The sequence below is a fragment of the Littorina saxatilis genome, linkage group LG5 (genome assembly GCF_037325665.1).
Source record: "Littorina saxatilis isolate snail1 linkage group LG5, US_GU_Lsax_2.0, whole genome shotgun sequence".
Taxonomy (NCBI): Eukaryota; Metazoa; Mollusca; class Gastropoda; order Littorinimorpha; family Littorinidae; genus Littorina; species Littorina saxatilis.
Genome location: NC_090249.1, coordinates 50,736,040 through 50,748,312, shown reverse-complemented (window position 1 = coordinate 50,748,312; position 12,273 = coordinate 50,736,040). Strand labels below are relative to the sequence as shown.

The window sequence follows — 12,273 nt, the reverse complement described above, 5'->3', positions numbered from 1 at the left end:
TAGTCAAGTTTTGACTAAATGTTTTAACATAGAGGGGGAATCGAGACGAGGGTCGTGGTGTATGTGTGTGTGTGTGTGTGTGCGTGTGTGTGTGTGTGTGTAGAGCGATTCAGACTAAACTACTGGACCGATCTTTATGAAATTTGACATGAGAGTTCCTGGGAATGATATCCCCGGACGCCTGTCAAATGGTTGTGTGATGTGTCTAGTGTGTTGGCGAAGTGTTTTGTGCTTGTCACCTCTCGCTTTCAGCCCTCACCGCTGGCTAGCACCGTCCTTTTCAGGACAACGCGAAAAGAGAGCAGCTTGCGTCAGTCTCTCCTGCCAGTACATAACCTCTCCACAGCAAGCCCTTTGTAGTGCCTCCATCGTGGCGACAGGCGTGAACTGGGTACCGAAAGGCCCCAGGCTGAACTACAAGGACTCGGAGGAGGTTGGCCCCTAGACGTGTGGCATGCAGGCCCACCGGCGTGTGGATACGCCCTGGTGCCCACGAACCAACCCCCAACTATGGGTTAAATAGCCGGGCAGGACAGGCTCGTCAACCCTGGAAGGCAGCTGTCCTAGGAGAAGATCACTCCAAAATTAAAACGAGGGCAGAGGAGGCTCACTATCCCTGCAAGGAAACTCCTCTAGGAGAAGGACCACTCCAAATTTAAACCCACGTAGTCCCCCGAAGACGGAAGACATCGGCCATTAGGCGGGGAGCAGACCGGATGTCTACGCTTACTACGACAAATGATTGTGTCTAGGTCGAATGTTCGTGATATCCCCGGACGTTTTTTCTTTTTTTCGATAAATGTCTTTGATGACGTCATATCCGGCTTTTTGTAAAAGTTGAGGCGGCACTGTCACACCCTCATTTTTCAATCAAATTGATTGAAATTTTGGCCAAGCAATCTTCGACGAAGGCCGGACTTCGGTATTGCATTTCAGTTTGGTGGCTTAAAAATTAATTAATGACTTTGGTCATTAAAAATCTGAAAATTGTAAAAAAAAAAAAATATTATAAAACGATCCAAATTTACGTTCATCTTATTCTTCATCATTTTCTAATTCCAAAAACATATAAATATGTCAAATATGTTAAATTCAGATTAAAAACAAGCTCTGAAAATTAAAAATATAAAAATTATGATTAAAATTAAATTTCCGAAATCGTTTCAAAAACTATTTCATCTTATTCTTTGTCGGTTCTTGATTCCAAAAACATATAGATATGATATGTTTGGATTAAAAACACGCTCAGAAAGTTAAAACGAAGAGAGGTACAGTAAAGCGTGCTATGAAGCACAGCGCAACCGCTGCCGCGCCAAACAGGCTCGTCACTTTCACTGCCTTTTGCACTAGCGGCGGACTACGTTCAGTTTTATTCTGTGAGACCACCATAAAAGACCATCCCCTCCTCATCGTGGTATGGTGGTGAAACAGAACCAAGCTATGCCGTCGGAAGAAAATCGCTGAAATCTCACTTTCCCTAAAACATGGGGGTGATTTTTCATTGTGAGAAGTATACTGGTAGGGCTCTCCCTTAGCGGACAGGTTGGTTGCTGGCTAACGGGGCTCTGGTGAAGACGGAGGTGTGCTGGACAGTACCGGTGTGACGGCACAGAGGCCCAAGGACACAAGCGGTCATCTCAGCAACCTCCAAACGGGTAGACTGGACTCGTCAACCCTGGCAGGTAACCAGTCTAGGAGAAGGAAAACTCCGAAGTAGAAAAACGGGCAGACCAAGCTCAACAGCCCAGGAAGGCAATTGGTCTAGGGGAGGGACCCCTGACCAACGTCCAAGGCGGCCGAAGTCGGAGATGCGGGACCCCCTGGGTGCCAAAAAGCGCTGCATCACGCAAATCACAAAATAGTGAACGACGAAGAAGAAGAAGATTCTGTGAGTTCCACAGCTTGACTAAATGTAGTAATTTCGCCTTACGTGACTTGTTAATGTTTGTTTGATTCTCAGTTACTCGAGATATTGTTGGGTGTTTTTGTGTGTGCTCTTGTTTACCATTCTGATAATTCGGCGGGGACACACGAATGTCTCAATATCAAAAGTAACTACATTTGTATTACTATGATTGAATTTAGCATTATATTCCAGCTCTGGAATGCATTCAGTTCTGCGTCATAGAGACCTGAGAGATTTTGTGCTTGAGCGGGACAGTCTCGAGCAGTAAGACTGTATATCAGGCCGGCCTGTTCACTGAAACGGCGTGAGGCGTGCAGGTGTGTCAATGTGCCGGTACCGTGAGTGTTTGTGTGATTGTGTGAGCAATTATGTGTGTGTGTGTGTGTGTGTGTGTGTGTGTGTGTGTTAAACTTGAAAGAATTGTTTTCCGGCTATGCTAATTTGGTGTAAGTTCGCCCGGCATATCAGTGGTTTTGATTCACACCGTGCGCGGCGCCCACACACACACACACACAAACACACACACACACACATACGGACGCACACACGCACGCACGCACGCACACACACACGCACACGCCGCACACACACACGGCACACACACACACACACACGCACGCACGCCGGCACACACACACACACACACACACACACATACATACACACACACACTACACACACACACACCACACAAACACACTGACACACAAAAGCACGCGCGCGCGCGCGCGCATGCACGAACAGACAAGACTTCTGAAAACATCTTTGGGTTCCTTCGAGTCAAAACATAATGTAGGGCACAAAGCGCAATCACCGAAACACTGCACACGCACACAGTCATCAGTCATCCTCCTTCTCACAAGTTATCAGCATACCATGAAAAAATACAACATGTACACGAATTAAAAATAAATCATGTGGGACAAGCAGGTTGTTCGTCACAGGTTCCACGATTTTCACGTGAGCTCTTTCGATTAACCGACCAATCAGAATCAAAGTTGAAAATTATTTACATATTTGGGGAAAACTCGTGGCTGCAGACGACAGGTGTGCCAGAGGCAATTGATCTTTTTGGTAAGATATTGTGTTGAAGTTGATAGAATTTATGGTTCCTCTTTGTTCATTAGAATGTGGTAAAATAATCGCATCAAGTTTCTTCTTGCAATTTCGTCCGAGACTGAAACTAAAATGCAGGCGAAAAGTCGCAACATCTCTGCGAAACGTTGCAGTAAGTGTGAGCAGACGATAATTTGTGTGTTCGTATGATTTTTATATTTAGTCAAGTTTTGACTAAATATTTTAACATCGAGGGGGAATCGAAACGAGGGTCGTGGTGTATGTGTGTGTGTATGTGTGTGTGTATGTGTGTGTGTGTGTGTGTGTGTGTGTGCGTGCGTGCGTGTAGAGCGATTCAGACCAAACTACTGGACCGATCTTTATGAAATTTGACATGAGAGTTCCTGGGATTGATATCCCCATACGTTTTTTTCATTTTTTTGATAAATGTCTTTGATGACGTCATATCCGGCTTTTCGTGAAAGTTGAGGCGGCACCGTCACGCCCTCATTTTTCAACCAAATTGGTTCAAATTTTGGTCAAGTAATCTTCGACGAAGCCCGGGGTTCGGTATTGCATTTCAGCTTGGTGGCTTAAAAATTAATTAATGACTTTGGTCATTAAAAATCTGAAAATTGTAAAAAAAATAAAAATTTATAAAACGATCCAAATTTACGTTTATCTTATTCTCCATCATTTGCTGATTCCAAAAACATATAAATATGTTATATTCGGATTAAAAACAAGCTCTGAAAATTAAATATATAAAAATTATGATCAAAATTAAATTGTCCAAATCAATTTAAAAACACTTTCATCTTATTCCTTGTCGGTTCCTGATTCCAAAAACATATAGATATGATATGTTTGGATTAAAAACACGCTCAGAAAGTTAAAACAAAGAGAGGTACAGAAAAGCGTGCTATCCTTCTTAGCGCAACTACTACCCCGCTCTTCTTGTCAATTTCACTGCCTTTGCCATGAGCGGTGGACTGACGATGCTACGAGTATACGGTCTTGCTGAAAAATGGCAGCTACTTGACTAAATATTGTATTTTCGCCTTACGCGACTTGTTTTTGTGTGGAATGAGCTACAAAGCACAAAATGACAGCATCGTGAACAGTGGTGGCTGTTGTGTTCACAAAAGGACAGCGTCGTGAACAGTGGTTGCTGTCAGGTTGTGTTCACAAAAGGACAGCGTCGTGAACAGTGGTTGCTGTTGTGTTCACAAAAGGACAGCGTCGTGAACAGTGGTTGCTGTTGTGTTCACAAAAGGACAGCGTCGTGAACAGTGGGTGCTGTTGTGTTCACAAGAGGACATCGTCGCTGACAGTGCATCATTTTCTTGTGTTCGGAAGAGGACAGTGTGATACGAATACTTTATTATCTCGTACAGAGAATGAACAATAGATACATCATGTCTTCACGACAGGTCAGTATCGTAAACCTTGGATATCATATTCTGTGTCGGGAAAGGCAAGGACCAAAGCAAGCATGAATCAACAAGGTTACGGTAAGAACTCTTTCTTGGAAAGGAGACCTCGACCTAAAAGGAAACTTGTCTGAAGACACTTAAGACCTTCTTTGTGGTCTGTTCGTACTGTTCCAAAAGTCGACATACCTGTATTTAACATGGCTATTACTAATACGTACACTCTACATACTAGAATTCTTAACATAAAATATAACAAGAGGCGAAGCCATCAAGGCTCACGTAAGAAATCGACAAACAGTAACACAAACTCAATCACTCCGTCACACATACACACACACACACACACACACACACACACACACACACACACACACACACACACACACAGAAAGAGCATAGGTGAAACTGTGCAAGAAAGCGAGACACTAGATCTAGATCTGTCTGTCTGCATGTAGCCTACTTACAGGACACGACTGCCAACTAGTCTCGGCGCGCTCAAAATAATAATGACCGAGACTTTCAGTACTTCCTTCGCGTGACGTCTAACCCTCTTACGTCATAATGTGACGTCAATGTAATGTGACGTCTTCAAATGTTAGAGTTTCTACCACAGACATACACACGCACAAACACACACACACACGCACACACGCACGCACAGACAGACAAAGTTACGATCGCATAGGCTACACTTACGTGAGCCAAAAATAGCAAAAGCGATAAAAGAGACCCAATATTGTTGGATGTTAAATAGGAATTCCCATGTAACTAAAACGGGTTCTTCGGATTTGTTACGTTTGAAAAGTTCATTGGAAATATGTGTGAATATTATTGTCTTCTCTGACAAGTATTATTGTCAGGAAGAGGTCTTTTTCCCTGTTTATGTGTCTATCCATTGTCCAACTCCGACCCATCCCATCACCAGGTCTCCCATGCACCACAATTACAGTGTTTTGGACATGCACGTCACATAGGCTACTTCCAGTATGCAAACCTTATATAAAATGTGTCTAATAAGAGAACTGTGTGTTCACAAAGATGTATTCCAAAGCTTTCTTCTCTTGAGAGGGTTGATGAGGTTTCGCTGGGCTAGTGGTTGTCATGGAGACAGATATTCAGATTTATTTTGAGCGCTTTTATTGTAGACGAAGCATTCGTAAGCTGGGGAAACGTTCGAGTTTATAAGACAGCGCAAGACTGAGCCAAGTGTGACGTCAGCAGCCAACCATGTATGTCCCGAAGATCTGCTTCCTGTAAAATACTTCTTTATATCCGGTAATTTGTATCTACAGCAACTACGCTTTCGTAGCCACGCCTTCTATATATATATACGACTAGTGTCTGTGTGTCTGTCTGTCTGTCTGTCTGTGTGTCTGTGCGCGATGCACGGCCAAAGTTCTCGATGGATCTGCTTCAAATTTGGTGGGCTTATTCAGAGAGACCCCGGACACAACCTCATCGATGAGATATTTCAACACGTGCTCTCAGCGCGCAGCGCTGAACCGATTATGGTTTTTCCCAGTAACTCTTCCTTATCTTCTCCAGTGTTTTCAGCGTTTATCTCCCTTCCTTCGTGTGGCGTCAATCCATATTCCCGTTACTACGTTACTATTTTTAGTTAGTTAGTTAGCTGTTGCTTTTCGGGTCCAGCGGACCATAATAGGCCAAATCAGGACCCCACTATTTTTAGAATGTCACGATTGCACCCGTAAGTTGTCCTTACTGTAAAAGTGAAAAGGTCGAATCAATTTATAGCCACGCGAAAAATACACTGTCATCTATCTCTATATATTTATAGATATAGATATACATATATATATACGGCTTCTCTCTGTGTGTGTGTGTGTTTGTGTGTGTGTGTGGGCAACACCTGTGGATTGTAGAGTTCTGTTTGTGATGTGGTCTAGCGGCATGGGTGTGTCAGTATGTTCAGGCCTTCCTTCGAGAAGCCATAACAGTTATTCTCAATCCCGTTTGAGTGGACTTCGCCTTCAAAGGTGATTGTGGTGTTTTGGTCACTGAATCATTTTCGTGTTGTTCCCATTCCACCTGGGAGGGATTTAAGTTCATTCAAAGGGGTCGAGTGTGACAGGGAGACTACCGTCGCCCTTTTGTTCGCCTTAGAAGTTGTGGGCTTTCCTTGCATGTACCCGTAAGTTGTCCTTACTGTAAAAGTGAAAAGGTCGAATCAATTTATAGCCACGCGAAAAATACACTGTCATCTATCTCTATATATTTATAGATATAGATATACATATATATACTAGATGATTACCCGCTTCGCCGGGTACCAGCTTCGCCGGGAAAAAGTAGAGCCGAATACCAGGCTGCGCCTGGGACCCGGCTTTGCCGGGTGGCCGGCGCACGAAGGAAAGGAGATAAACGCGCAAAACACTGAAGACCTAAAAATAGTAACGTGCAGTGACCTTCTAAAAATAGTAACGTAGTAACGGGAATATGGAGTGACGCCACACGGAAGAAGGGAGATAATCGCGGCTGAAAACACTGGAGAAGATAAGGATGAGTTACTGGTAGTGGATCCCGACAACAACAACAACAACAACAACAAAATCGGTTCAGCGCGCACAGCGCTGCGCGCTGACCTGAAACTGTTTCATAAACTTATAACGAAAAAAACTCGGTGGGAGAAAAACTCAAATAGTTCCTTGTACCATACAAAACTCGGCAGCACAGCAATTGAAGCACTTACTTGTTTCATGCCCGTCCTGGTGTCCTCGACTCCTCGGTCCACACAGTTTACTTACCTCAAAGGAGCTATCGGACGTTTAAAACAGTACAGACAAGACGAGGTCTACGACCAAGATCCTCTCTTTTATTTTATTTTTTATTTTTTTTACACTAACCATTTTAAGTACCGAAAAAGCAATCAACCACAGAGATCGGTAAAGGAATAAACGGTCCATGCTCTTGCAAAAACAAATTGTGACTAAACCGCAAGAACAACCAATCAAAAACACGAAGGGATGGTCACGATTTTGCTTCATTTATAACAATAATTTTTTATTTTTTTATTTTTTTTTAAGACCTGTCAATGAAATTGCAGTGCATATCTGTCGCCGACTTAACTTCTGTATTATTTGGGAATTGACTAACATTTTGTCTTCTACCGAGTTCCGCGTCATACATGAACCAATTTCAATTTTTCTGCCGCCGAGTTTCATGTCTGTCTGTTATGGAGTGGTATAGCCCGGTTTTTAGACAATCATAAATGCCTCTACACAACTCTATAAATTTAGTATTTGTTTACAGACTTGAATGTAATCTGAATAGTTGTCCGCTACAGTAGCTTACAAGGCACAAGCGCACACGCACTCACACACGCAAAAACCTGGTGTTAAATGGATCTTGACACTGCCAAGACTAATTATTATTGTTTACAAAGCTTTTTACATCACAAAATCATTTCCGGGCTTCGACCAGTACCCTAGGCCGACAACACCGCAAGAAACTCTACAGTCCAAGACGCAGACACCTTTTGGCTCAAACAAAGCAGCTTAACAGGTAAGACGAATAGGTATTCTACTGTACGTTACCCTACTGCCATCTTTCGGCTTTCAAGATGTTGGTATGGCTGTAAGTCCTTCAGACGACTGACAAGGGTGCACCAGTCCTCACGACACCGCAACCATTGCTTGACGTAGTCCTTGATCCTTCCAGTTCGTCTCGGCGGCTAACTGTAGAACCCTGCCAGCTCTCCATGCCATGGTCATGTACACCAAGCCGCAGTTGACTGGTTCAGTTCAGCCTCCGTCGATGAAAACCCTCCAGTTGGAACACTGTAAAGTTTATAGTCCATAAATCAACTTGTCTTTAGTTTCTTTCACTCGCACAATAAAAATACTCACTCGTCCAACATATTAAGCTGCATGAGCCAATATAATTATTTACACGTTAATTCCTGTTTTCTAAAACCAAGAAAACGTTACGTAAAACCCTCACATGTTTAAGCAGTGTAGCACAATAGCTTAGGCCTACACAATAACGTTAAACACAGAACCAGTCACTCTTCTCACATACGACAACATGACATGAAAATATAACCGGTTTCAAACATACCTCAAAAGAGTGTAAAGCCAACATTTAGTACAGTCGCCGGCCTGGCATGAATATGAAAATGGAAGATATCATGTAAGCTGATAGGGAAAGTTCGTCAGTCTTCATCCTTCTTCAGTCAGATACCTAAAACAGGAGCCCGTCTGCTAACGTGTTACGAAAAACATGAGTCGAGCTTGGCTCCTTGACGGCGACTGATTTTACAAAGTCGTTCTTGCTATGACATTGCCAGTGAGCTGTCGCCTGCATTACTTGCACGTGAAAAACCTTGTCAGTTACACAAAGGTTCCACTGCGGTCAACGCGACGGTATGCAGCCTATAGCCCTTTCCAATGTCTGACCATCGCTATAGTCTATTCTATTTACTACAATACACATTACCAAAAATACGAGTAAACCGCTTCGTAACACTGTCATATGAGACAACTTTATTTTGTCTGCCACCGAGTTCCGTGTCTTGCATGACACGACACCGTTTTGTCGAATGTCGACTTTGGTGTCAAAGAATGAAACGACTCAGTTGTGTCTGCCGTCGACTTGCGTGTCATACATGAAACGACTCAATTGTGTCTACCGTCGACTTGCGTGTCATACATGAAACGACTTCATTTTGTCTGCTGACGACTTGCGTGTCATACATGAAACGACTCAATTGTGTCTGCCGTCGACTTGCGTGTCATACATGAAACGACTCAATTGTGTCTGCCGTCGACTTGCGTGTCATACATCAAACGACTCAATTGTGTCTGCTGTCGACTTGCGTGTCATACATCAAACGACTCAATTGTGTCTGCCGTCGACTTGCGTGTCATACATCAAACGACTCAATTGTGTCTGCCGTCGACTTGCGTGTCATACATCAAACGACTCAATTGTGTCTGCCGTCGACTTGCGTGTCATACATCAAACGACTTCATTTTGTCTGCTGACGACTTTCGTGTCAAAAATGAAACAATTTCTTTCAACCGGGTGGGAGCTAGCTGCGGGGTCGGATTGGTTGACACTAATTTCTAATTGACTGACTGGCTCCCACCCGGTTGATGCTTGTTTCGTGAACATCAGCCCTGGACACAAAACAAGAAATGAAGGTAGTAAATGTAAACAAGGTCAACAACAGGAGGGTCGAGGGGGCTTTCGGACTAGGATATTCATGGTCTCTCAACTTTTGAACTGACAAAAAAGAAAAAAAGAAGAACAAAAAGAGAGAGAGAGAGTGAGAGAGAAAGACTAAGACTTTAACATTTTTTTACGTGTGATTGCTCATAAAAAAAAACGTAATTTCGCGTGAGAAATTAACAAAAGCTCAGATGAGCTGATATTTTCATAACAAAAAGAGTGATGTCTTTTTTAATGAGCGTCGATTTGTTGTTTTAACAGTTTTCCGGCACAAACGCTTAAAGCGGGTTAATCATCTCCGTACATTTGTAAATTTTGATTCTGCATACATCAACTAAGTAATATATATAATCACTAGAGGAATACCCGGCTTCGCCGGGGTGAATCGCGAGACAGAGACAGACAGCGTGGCGGTTCACCACAATCACCTTTGAAGGCGAAGTCCTGTCAAACGGGATTGAGAATTTTAGAGCTTATTTCTTAGCCCTATATTATCTGTTATGGCTTCTCAAATGCCAAAACATACAGACAGACAAAAGCCGCTAGACCCCATCACAAACAGAACTCTACAATCCACAGGTGTGCCCACACACACACACAAACACACACACACACACACACACACAGAGAAGCCGTATCTCTCTCTATATATATATATACTAGAATGAATACCCGCTTCGCCGGGTAGCCGGCTTCGCCGGGAAGAAGTACTTAGAGCCGTACGCCGGCTTCGCCGGGTCCGAACAATGGACCCGCCAAGCTTAGGTCCCTCCCAGACTCGTGGAATGGGAACAGCACGAAAATGATTCAGTGGCCATAATGCCATTCCTGACCATATCGAGTCCCATCCTTGTCGACGAATGTAACCGTGTTAATCACCTTTGGAGGCGAACTCCACTCAAACAGGACTGAGCAAGTTATGGCTTTTCAAAGGAAGGCCAGTACATAAAATTACACAAAAGCCGCCAGACCACATCACAAACAGAACTGAACAATGCACAGGTGTTGCTTACATAGAGACACACACACTCGCACACACACACACAAAAACACAGAGAAGCCGTATCTATAGAGAGATAGATGACAGTGTATTTTTCGCGTGGCTATAAATTGATTCGACCTTTGCACTTTTACAGTGAGGATAATTTACGGGTCCAATTTACGTTCTGTACACTGCGTTGACCTTCTAAAAATAGTAACGCCGGGAATATCCGAAGACGCTCAGCGCAGTGGACAGCGCAGTGTAGTAACTTACAACTGAACGGGAAAGCCACACGAAGGAAGGGAGATAAACGCCAAACACTGGAGAAGATAAGGAAGAGTTACTTATAATGGTGAAATGAACACAAAAACGAAAATGAGTTCAGCGCTGCGCGCTGAGAGCACGTGTTGAAATATCTCATCGATGATATTGTGTCCGGGGTGTAGCTGAATACGGTGTCCAAATTTGAAAAAGATCCACCGAGAACTTTGGCGTTGTGATGTGGTGTAGCGGCTATGGTGTGTCGGTATGGGGGCCCGGGTAGCTGAGGTGGAACCAAAATAGCTGAGGTGGAACCAAAATCGGTTCCGCGCTGCGCGCTGAGAGCACGTGTTGAAATATCGACCAGGTTGTGTCGTGTCCCGGGTCTACCTGAATATGCCCACCAAATTTGAAGCAGATCCATCGAGAACTTTGGCCGTGCATCGCGCACAGACAGATACACAGACAGACACACAGACACTAGTCGTATATATATATATATATATATATATATAAAACATCAGAAATTGTGAAAGAAACAATTGAAAGTCAGCAGAGACTTATATATACGACAAGTGTCTGTCTGTCTGTCTGTCTGTCTGTTCGCGATGCACGGCCAAAGTTCTCGGTGGATCTTTTTCAAATTTGGACACCGTATTCAGCTACACCCCGGACACAACCTCATCGATGAGATATTTCAACACGTGCTCTCGAAAAAGACAACACTTTCCGGTGCCGCCGAGTTTCGTGTTAGGTTTGTCGTCCTGCAGAATTTAGTTTGACATTAATTTTGAAAATCATCAATTGATCGAGTTTCGTGTCGGGTTTCTTGTTTGCTACCGATCCGTCCTATTATTGTCTGTAAGTATGCTTTCATATTTCTCAGATGGGTTTTTTAGCATTGGATAAATAAACGTGATATTTTTTCTGCTGTTAATAATAATCTATCAAGTATCAGTGCTTTTAAGTTTCAGAATGTTGGATGATCATATCTTGTTACGCCGGATATCTTGTGGATGGCGATGCATTTGAGGTGTCTTGGCATACGTGTGTGTGTGTGTGTGTGTGTGTGTGTGTGTGTGTGTGTGTGTGTGTGTGTGTGTGCACTATGCCTTATTTGTGATTTTGTAACGTTAGCAGAGAGATCAAATCAAATCATATATCAAATCAAATGTTATTTTACGAGGGTTGTGGCATAAGCAATATAAACGAGCTTCTTTTCAACCAGCCCTCGCCCAGAGTGGGACTACTCTAATCTTATAATATATATTAACGTAAATCTATTACAAAAGATAAACATAAAAGTAAAAAATAAAAAATAAAAAGGCAGAAAAACTATTCACAGGCTATACACAAATTCTTACGTTTTGATCAAAATTGGGAGAGAGAGAGAGATAGAGAGAGAGAGAGAGAGAGAGAGAGAGAGACACACACACACACAC

General features: G+C 43.1%; 1 long non-coding RNA gene across 1 annotated transcript; it reads right to left on the bottom strand.

Moving 5' to 3' along the window:
* Window positions 1-7,753: 7,753 nt before the first annotated feature.
* LOC138965895 (uncharacterized) lies at window positions 7,754-8,864 on the bottom strand. Its single transcript, XR_011455551.1, has 2 exons — window positions 8,476-8,864; window positions 7,754-8,195 (listed from the first exon to the last, which is right to left on the bottom strand). It is a non-coding gene; the product is annotated as an uncharacterized lncRNA (long non-coding RNA).
* Between the last annotated feature and the right edge of the window lie 3,409 nt (window positions 8,865-12,273).